The following is a 10,119-nucleotide window of genomic DNA, read 5'->3' on the forward strand; positions in this document are numbered from 1 at the left end:
CAATACCAGTCTCTTGGCCACAGTTTGGGCATGTCTTATACTGAGTCAGACTGTTGGGTCCATCTAGTGATGCCTACACTGACTGGCAGCAACTCTCCAGGGTTCCAGGCTGGGACTCTCTCCCAGTCCTGCTTCCGAGATGCCATCGGGGACTGAGCCCAGGATCTCCTGAATGCAAAGCAGATGCCTTTCTGCTGAGCGACGTCCCTTTCCCAATTCATGGAAGTCCTGGAGGCGACATGGCAATCAGGGTCGTGACCCCGCTGCTCCCGTTCAACCATCCCAGTGGCAATGTGACTCACAGTCTGCAGAGCCCTGAGCCGCCCTTCAACTGAATGTTTGTGAGCCGATTGCCAATACGATACCCAGCAATGCTTTCAAATGCTTACCGCACCCCAGAAAGTTCACCGAGGGCATGATGGTGACATCTGTCTCCTGCTGTCTCTCTCCACGATGTGTGAGGAACAGGAAAATGTCTGGTCCTCTGTAGTATACTACCCCTGAACATGGAAGCTCCATTCCTAGCTGAAATATACTCAGAGTCGAGAGTGGATTTCATGCTCTTTATTCAGCTCATAGTGGTGAGGAGGAATGGAAGTTCCCCCACAATATCTGCTTTATATACATTATTTACACAATGGGCTGCACGTGATTGGCTAATTCCGGGATTCTCCTGTAGGCCAATCAGGTTGTGGATTCACTTCCACCTGGAGCTGGATTGGGTGGCTCCTGAGGACCAATCATACTGCTGCATTGTTCTAGGACCAATCAGACTGCTGCATTCTGAATCCTATTGTTCTAGGACCAATCAGACTGCTGCATTTTGGATCCTATTGTTCTAGGACCAATCAGACTGCTGAATTTTGGATCCTATTCAACTCAGTACATAACACTAGCCATCACAGTAAAAGGACTGCTGGGGGTGGGGGAGAAAGCTAAATTTCTCTAACCTGGGGGTAGAGGAACTGTGGCCCTCCAGACTATCAACTAGCCATGATGAACATGTTCCACAGTGTCAGAAGTATTATGCCTCGCCATACCAGTTGCAGGGAATCACCGATGGGCAGAGTGCTGTTGCTCTCAAGTCCAGCCTGTAGGCTTCCCACAGGCACCTGGTTGGCCAAGGTGAGAACAGGATGCTGCACCAGGTGGGCCATTGGCCTGATCCAGCAAGTCCGTCTTATGTTCTTACGTTGTTGGACTTCATCAGCTGCAGGCAGCATAACTATTCCTTTAAAGCAGTAGCATGCCTTTTCAAACAGTCATGGCTTCCCCCAAAAAACCCTGGGTTGATGTACAGACCCTCCAAGTGACTCTATTTTCCAGGGACAGTTCTGGACTTAGAAGAAGCCATTCCGGTTTCTGATTCGATCCCAGAAGAACGTCGTGCTTTTCCTTAAAGGTAAAGGTAAAGGGACCCCTGACCATTAGGTCCAGTCATGATTGACTCTGGGGTTGCGGCGCTCATCTCGCTTTATTGGCCGAGGGAGCGGGCATACAGCTTCTGCGTCATGTGGCCAGCATGACTAAGCTGCTTCTGGCAAATCAGAGCAGTGCACGGAAAAGCCGTTTACCTTCCCGCTGGAGTGGTAGCTATTTATCTACTTGAATTTTGATGTGCTTTCGAACTGCTAGGTTGGCAGCAGCAGGGACCGAGCAACGGGAGCTCACCCCGTCGTGGGGATTCAAACCGCCAACCTTCTGATCAGCAAGTCCTAGGCTCTGTTGTTTAACCCACAGTGCCACCCGCGTCCCTTTTTTTCCTTAGGACGTCCCTATTTTCATTGGACAAAAGATGGAGGGTATGGAGTTATCCTGTGTAGGGAAGGTTTTTTTAAATGTTTAATTATGTTTTTATATGTGTTGGAAGCCACCCAGAGTGGTTGGGACTACCTAGAGTGGAGTAAAATTGTTGTTGTTGAATAGGACATCCCTATTTTCACTGGAGAAATGTTGGAGGGTATTGATGTAGTTTGTTAAGAATGCTGGGAGTTGGTAGGAGGCCCCTATTCTCCTCACACAGCAGCATTTCCCAGAATTCCTTGGGAAGACAGATGAACTGTTAAACAACTCAGCTTGCTTTAGCTTCAGCAACAAACAAATCCAGTGATGGAGAGCCTGTGGCGCTCCAGATGTCATTGGACTCCAACTCCCATCAGCCCCAGCCAGCATGGCAATGGCCCATAGTCCCAGGGTTGATGGGGGTTGTAGTCCAACATTAACTGGGGGTGGGCACAGGTTCCTCATCCCTGTCCCAGGCCACCTGGTGCAGATCAAAGGTGGGAACCTTCATCCCAGGTTCTTGTGTTCCAGCCCCTGGGGAAATGAGACCCTGAAACAATTTCGCAAGGCATTGCAGGATCTCACCGCCTGGGCTGTGGGAAAAAACCAAAACATAACAGAAAACTCGCGTCCTTCTCAAGCCAGCTACGCTGAGTTGATGGCAGATCGAAACATGCCAGATCTTGCCTGGTTTTGCTCTTGTTTCGCTGCCTTTTGGTTTCCCTTGGGAAATGGCTGGGAAACTCGGGCCTGTCTAGGGAAAGTTGTGCAGGTGGGGAAGAAGGCGGGGAGAGAAACAGCTTCCCACCAGCTTCTAATTTATATATATTTATATAAAACCAGGCAAGGAGGCAAGGAGAACAGCCCACTCCCTTTCAGTACTCAGGCAAACAAATTGCCACCAATCAGTGGCGTAGCGTGGGTTGTCAGCACCCGGGGCAAGGCAAGTAATTTGCGCCCCCCCCGCTGCACTATCCCTCCCCCATAGTCCCTCGCTCTCTCTCCGCACCGCACCGCACGCCTGGCACCCTCCCCTCCACAGTGGGCGGCGACCCGGCGGCTCGGATCGGATTCGCACAGCCAACACTGCAGTGAGAGAGAGTGAGTGAGCCAGGTAGGGGCAGAGAGCTGTGAGTGCGAGTGCGCGCCCCCCAAATGTTGTGCCCGGTGCGGCCGGCCCCCCCCTGCATCCCCCACGCTACGCCACTGCCACCAATCACAAAAGCAAACCTTGTTGATTTTACCTTTAGTTCCTTCATCACTACCCCCTGCACTTAATCTGGGTTTTGAGCAGAAGAACATAAAAGCCTTCTGGATGAGGCCAATGACCCACCTAAACTAGCATAAATTTCCAGTGTGGCCAGCCTGTGGGAATCCCACAAGCAGGATTCAAGCACAAGAGCCCTCTCATTTAACTGGTATTTTAGAAGCATAGCTGCCTCCCATTGTGGATGCAGAACATAGCCATCATAGACAAGACAGCCACTGTTTACAATTGCTTTCTAATGGATTATTGTATATTGCTTTTTTGATATAAGTTGTTTATTTTAAAGTTATGTTTTTATTATGGCTTTTTTGTATTGGATCAGATTGTGATTAGGTGTGTGATCTTTGCTGTCTACAGTGGTACCTCGGGTTATATACGCTTCAGGTTACAGACTCCACTAACCCAGAAATAGTACCTTGGGTTAAGAACTTTGCTTCTTAGCTAAAGTGGTATTCAGGTTAAGAACAGTTTCAGGTTAAGAACGGACCTCCGGAATGAATTAAGTACTTAACCTGAGGTACCACTGTATTTTGTTGTTTCTCTGACTTGAAAACCGCCTTGCGTTTAGTAATATAGAAAGGTGGTGGTATACAAGTTAAAAGTGAAATGAAACATAATCTTCCATGCATTTGTCCAAACCTCCTTTAACAGCCATCCGAGTTGGTGGTCATCTCTGCCCATCCTCCCGTAGGAATGAATGGGAGCCGTGCTGGCAGGACACACTTCTCTGCATGTTCAAAACAATCCATTTGTGAGATACAATCGGGACATCCGTCGGCATGCAGAAGCACAACTCTCCCCAATTGCCCCATGGGTGACAACACTGGGTGTTCCCGCTGGAATTATGGGGTGAGAAGCTGGCAGACAAATTCGTCTCCACGGCCAAAGTGGTAAAGTGGGGAGGGAAATAAAGTTAGAGAACAGAAAAAGCACTGTGAAGGATGCTGCGCTGTTCAAAGGGAGCAATTAACGTAGGGTGCACAGTGCAAAACCTTGCTCAGATGTAAGTCTCACACACTGTTTAATGGAGCTATGTTTGGGGTATGGATGAGTGGCATGGAATAGGGTTTGCATTTTCATGTGACTTCACTGTAACTCACCCATCCTTCGAAAACTGCAGTTTTCCGAATTTTTTGATGCTGTTCTCCAACCAAGAGCAGTGTATAAAGATGCATACATTAGGGGGAAGAGCAGAAAAATGTACGTGCTAATGAATAGAAAACATGAATTGGGGGAGATTGCTTGATTGAACAAATGGGCAAAATTGCTTGCAAAAATGTGAATATTTGGATGGATGTGCAGTTTACCTTTCACAGAGCTACAATGCCCAGCAGCCTTAAACAGCTTCATTCCTAGGATTCTTTCAAGGAAGCCATGTGCTTGAAATGTTTGGTGTATATGTGACCAGGGCTGGTTTCTTATAGTACAACCAATCCCTTTAAAAAATGACAGTCCATTTATTTATAATGGGGTATTCTATGACCAATATTCAGAAAGAAACTTTGTATAAATATATAAAATACTACCAAACAAAACAAAGCAGATACCCAGCACAATAAACGGATTGGTAATTGTATTGCCGGGCATAGAGAGCAAAATTGTGAATTTGCTAAAATTATTCCCTGGTAATATTTACATGTTGCACCACAATATTTAGCAGCCCTGGAAGATGTTGACGCATTCTAATTTGAAACGAGTAAGCAAACACAGAAAGCATCCCATCGGCCTGGGAATCTCTGTAGAAAGGGTTAGATAAAAATGTTACAAACATCACAACAAAAATAGAAATTTGTAAGTATGTGAGTTAGCAATTCTGCCTCTCCAGATTGACAGAGACATTTATGTTGACAATAGGGGATTTTTTGGAAACTCCCCTCCAGAACTAATAATGGAAGAATATTTAAATACACTAGAGTAAACACAATAAAAAAAACAACCCAGACTTTTTGTGATTTGGAAAGTAATGAGAAAATGCACTGATGAGTGTGGAATGACCAAATGTTTCATGGGAAGATATGTAAACACGCCACAAGCAAACCAAAACGAATGAACATTGTCACAAAACTGCCTTGTAATCTATTGAGCATTCGTTCTGACATAGTCTACTCACTGTGTAAGCTTTGTGGAAACAAATCAGGATGGGTGCTGAGTAAACAGGTCAGTGGTGGAACTGACTTGTTCCACCTCTAGAAACTGGAGGTGCCTGGAAACTGGAGAAGTTTCTTTAGGTCTTAGCTGGGCTGGCCTCTAAGTGCAATTCCAGCTATTATATCAATGATGTGGCACCTAGGAATATGGATTATTTTCCCCAGCCCTGCCCACATCTGTCATGCAGGAAACTAAGCCTGTTTTGCTTTGTATTCTTGCATTCTGGCATGTTCTTGGACTTGGCCCCAGAACCTCTTTTCCTTTTTTTTTTTTAATAATTTTTTATTGTTAAAATAATTCAACATTAATACACATACAAACATACATTTCATACAACATACCTACATACATACAACATACCTACAACATACCTACACTCAATCCCACAGATAATTCCCATCACCATACACCACCCCTCAACCTTTGTGTTAGACTTCCAATCTACTCAATTGCAATTTCTTTCCACTTCTATTACTTTCTTTCACACACTTTTAACCTAATTTCATACTTCTTTTTCTATTACACATTGTTATCCATCTTATTTAGTATTCCAATATTTGAAACGAAACTTGTTTATTCGAATAGGAGTTCTGATTTTTCGATATAGTTTTGCAAGTATCTTTTAAACACCTTCCAGTCCCTGTCTGCCTTCTCTTTTGAGATCCTTCCAATTTCTCCCATTGTTTTGGATATATTGTAGTACTCCAATAATTTGACAAGCCACTCTATCTTTGTTAGTACAGTACCACTTTTCCAATTTTTCGCAATCAATAGCCTTGCGGCTACTGTTGCGTATAAATATAAGGTCTTGTCTTCTTCCTTTAGGCTTCCTGGTAAAGGTAAAGGTACCCCTGCCTGTACGGGCCAGTCTTGCCAGACTCTAGGGTTGTGTGCCCATCTCACTCAAGAGGCCAGGGGCCAGCGCTGCCCTGAGACACTTGCGGGTCACGTGGCCAGCATGACATCGCTGCTCTGGCGAGCCAGAGCTGCACACGGAAACGCCGTTTACCTTCCCCCTAGTAAGCGGTCCCTATTTATCTACTTGCACCCGGGAGTGCTTTCGAACTACTAGGTTGGCAGGTGCTGGGACCGAACAACGGGAGCGCACCCCGCCGCGGGGATTCGAACCGCCGACCTTTTGATCGGCAAGCCCTAGGCGCTGAGGCTTTTACCCACAGCGCCACCCTAGGCTTCCTGGTACTATTCCCAATAAAAAACCTTCTGGTGTTTTCCTAAATGAATATCTGAACATTTTTTTCATTTCGTTATGTACTGTTTCCCAAAATTGTTTGATGTTTAAACAATTCCACCATATATGTATCATAGTACCTTTTCCAGTGTTACATCTGTCATGCAGGAAACTAAGCCTGCTTTGCTTTGTATTCTTGCATTCCGGCATGTTCTTGGACTCGGCCCCAGAACCTATTTTCCATGGCAGGAGCCACCCTTAAACATGTGAAGTAAAGAACATTGTGTTTCTGAGCATACACAGAGTGTGACACCCCCCCACTACTGAGTAACCAAGAGCCCCTGAATGGTTAAATATCAGGGGATTAAGGGATTCACGGAAGAGATTGGAACTCGCAGGCAGGCTTGGGCTGGGCCTCATTACGTCACCATTTAAATTCTTAACTGCAGCTGTTGACTTAATGCTCCCCTCTTAACCAACAAGATATCTATAGAGAGAAAATGGTTTAGCAGTGGTGGAGTGTCAGTGGCCCTCCAGATGTGACTGGACTCCAACTCCCATCATTCCTGGTTATTGGCTTTGCTGGCTGGAGCCAATGCGAGTTGGAGTCCATGCAGTTCTGTTGCTTGAAGCTACAGCAGCAGCACAGATGGGACTTTTACTCTCTCTGGTTTGCCCCTGAGCAGTCCAGCAACCACATCACTCTGTACAGCTGGAAGATCAAGGGGCAAAGTATCCAGCTGCTGATAACAGGAACTAAGGGCAGTGGGGCACCCTGGGACACAGGAGGGTGCGGGGAGAACAGAGCAGAATCAGATCCAGTCAAAACACCGCAACTTTAGGGTTCATTAGGTCAGGCCTGGTTGTACAGGACAGTCTGCAACAGGGCTGGGAGGACTTGAGGGATAGGAATAATAGAATTGTAGAGTTGGAAGAAACCTGTGGATCTAGTCCAACCCCCTGAAATGCAGGAATATGCAGCTAGCCTGTATAAAGATTGAAGCCACAACCTTGCCATTATCAGCACCACATTCTAACCAGCTGAGTAACTGGATACTACTTTGTTGTTTTGTTGTTGGTTTTTTGTTTGTTTTACTAGTGCCCAGAATGGGTTTATTTTATCCAGTTTTTGTTCTATTGCCGTCTTGTGCTTCCCTCCAACACCTTGGTCCTTGGAATCACTTTAGATCAAAGCCGTGGAAAGCTAGTTGTGCTGCTTTTGGGGAGCCCTCTTGCTCATCCTGCTGAGAGGGGCCCAGGATCTCTGCCCCAATGACCTGCCCAAACCGTTTAGGTGCCCCGAGAGAGAGAACTCTGAACACAACACAGTGAAAAAGTCAGAAGGGCTCCCTCTGTGCCCCACCCCTTTAAACACTTCAAACACAACATCTAAAGGTAAAGGTAAAGGTACCCCTGCCCGTACGGGCCAGTCTTGCCAGACTCTAGGGTTGTGCGCCCATCTCACTCAAGAGGCCGGGGGCCAGCGCTGTCCGGAGACACTTCCGGGTCACGTGGCCAGCGTGACATCGCTGCTCTGGCGAGCCAGAGCCGCACACGGAAACGCCGTTTACCTTCCCGCTAGTAAGCGGTCCCTATTTATCTACTTGCACCCGGGAGTGCTTTCGAACTGCTAGGTTGGCAGGCGCTGGGACCGAACAACGGGAGCGCACCCCACCGCAGGGATTCGAACCGCCGACCTTTCGATCGGCAAGCCCTAGGCGCTGAGGCTTTTACCCACAGCGCCACCTGCGTCCCTGCAACATCTAGCAGCAAGCAATACGTTCCACATTCTATCCACAACTTCTGGAAAACCCCAAGGCTGCAAGGAAACCCAAGCTGGAAAACCCCAAACAGCACAATAGCATTTTAAAATGAAACAGTCAAGCCAGGGTCAAGTTGTGATCTGGCAGCTTTCCACCCCAACAGTTCCTTTCAAGAGCCCCAAACACAGAGATGCTACAGCTGCTACATCCTCTCCTCTGCTTGTTCCTCCCTCTGGTTCCCTTAACCCAGGCTTCCTCAACCTCGGCCCTCCAGATGCTTTGAGACTACAATTCCCATCAACCCTGACCACTGGTCCTGCGAGCCAGGGATCATGGGAGTTGTAGGCCAAAAACACCTGGAGGGCCGAGGTTGAGGAAGCCCGCCTTAACCCACCCACCCACTTCCCCTGCATACTGGGACCACAGCAAGGTGTTTGATCCAGACATTGATGCTTGTTTGTTTTTTGTAGATTTTCTGTTTCTGGATGCTCCCAAGTCAATATTTGAGAAAGGAGAGGAACAATATTCATGCAAAACTCAGTCCCGGATGAGGAAGCAAAGAGTGCACATTCCCAGAACCATGTCTCCGCTCGTATTTTTAGACAATCACCTGCCTCCATAGCAATTTCATCTTTAAAATGCTAAAAAAATAAAAATAAAAAAAAAAATCAACAGAAGATCCAAGAAATGCCCTGCAAAGTGTGGTTTGGGCCTTTCAGACAAGCTAACTGTTATTGTTAACAGTTGCTGGCAAGTCACCCCAGTGAGCAAACAGTACTATCTAGTGGTTAGAACTTGCAACTACAAGGCAGCACAAGTCTCTGAGCTTGTAATGGCCAAAGATTATTATTTCAGCCCTGTCAGAGCTGGCTCCAGGTCCCAGCTCACAGAGGACCAACGCTAGCCGGTAGTAATGTACAAAGGTCTTTATTGAAGTACAGTTTCCATTTTCAAGCCGGAGCGCCCCAGCTCTACGTCTAGGGTTTAGATCGGCGAAGCTCCATCTGAATCTCCGCCCCCTGTACACCAGTTTAAGATTCTAGCCTTACTCCACCTCTTCCGTCTCTCCTTTCTCCTCTGGGTTCTGCTACCCCCCGGGGTCCCTTCCTTCCTGGATTCTTCTGACGCTGACGTTGACCCCCCTGACTCCTCCCGCTCTTTTCGGCGGGCTTTGGGACCTGGCTCCCTATCCGGGCTGCCAACTGCGCCGCCCTCCTGTACATTTGAACTTGGCACGCGCGCCCAGCCTTCAACCTTCCTCTCGACCGTTTCCTCGCTCCCCGATGGAGGCGTGGCCAATCCTGACTCATGTCCTCCCGCTGGCAGTGCACCGCCTGATCCCGATGCCTGGGACTCCTCCCCCCTACTGCACTCTGGTGTGGACGCTGGTCCTGATTTCCGACTGCTGCTCTCTGAGTCCCCTCTGGCCCCTTCTTCCTGGGGTGCCCCCCTAGGCACCCCCCTTGCTCTGACCATGGGCGCCCCTTTCTGTGAATCTTCCGATTCGCTGGAAAGACTCAGAGACCTCGGACCGCTGTCATCGCTAACATTTCCTTCGGACTCCTCCCCCTCGCTCTCTATTTCCTCCCTTTCTTGTGCCTCTGCTCCTGAACCCCTGACAAGCCCCTTCAGTATGAACAAGGGTGCATCAAAAAAAGAGAGGTCTCTTCTTCCAAGGAGCTTACAGTTACAACAGAGATGGCCACCAACTTGGGACAGCTTTAAGAGGGTTGAATAAATTCATGGAGGACTATGAATGCCCACTAGCGATGATAGCTATTGCTGTGCCAGTTGGAGGCAATAATGCTTTTGAACATCACTTGCTGGGAACCACAGGAGGGGAGAGGGCTCTTGTGTTTGCAGGTTTCCCAGAGGCATCTGGTTGGCCAGTGTGAGAAGATGCTGGACTAGGTGAGCTGCCGTCCTGATTTAAATTATTGGACAATGACTCCCATCCCTCTCCGCCAACA

This window comes from Podarcis tiliguerta, assembly GCF_965153285.1.
Source record: "Podarcis tiliguerta genome assembly, chromosome: 8".
NCBI lineage: Eukaryota > Metazoa > Chordata > Lepidosauria > Squamata > Lacertidae > Podarcis > Podarcis tiliguerta.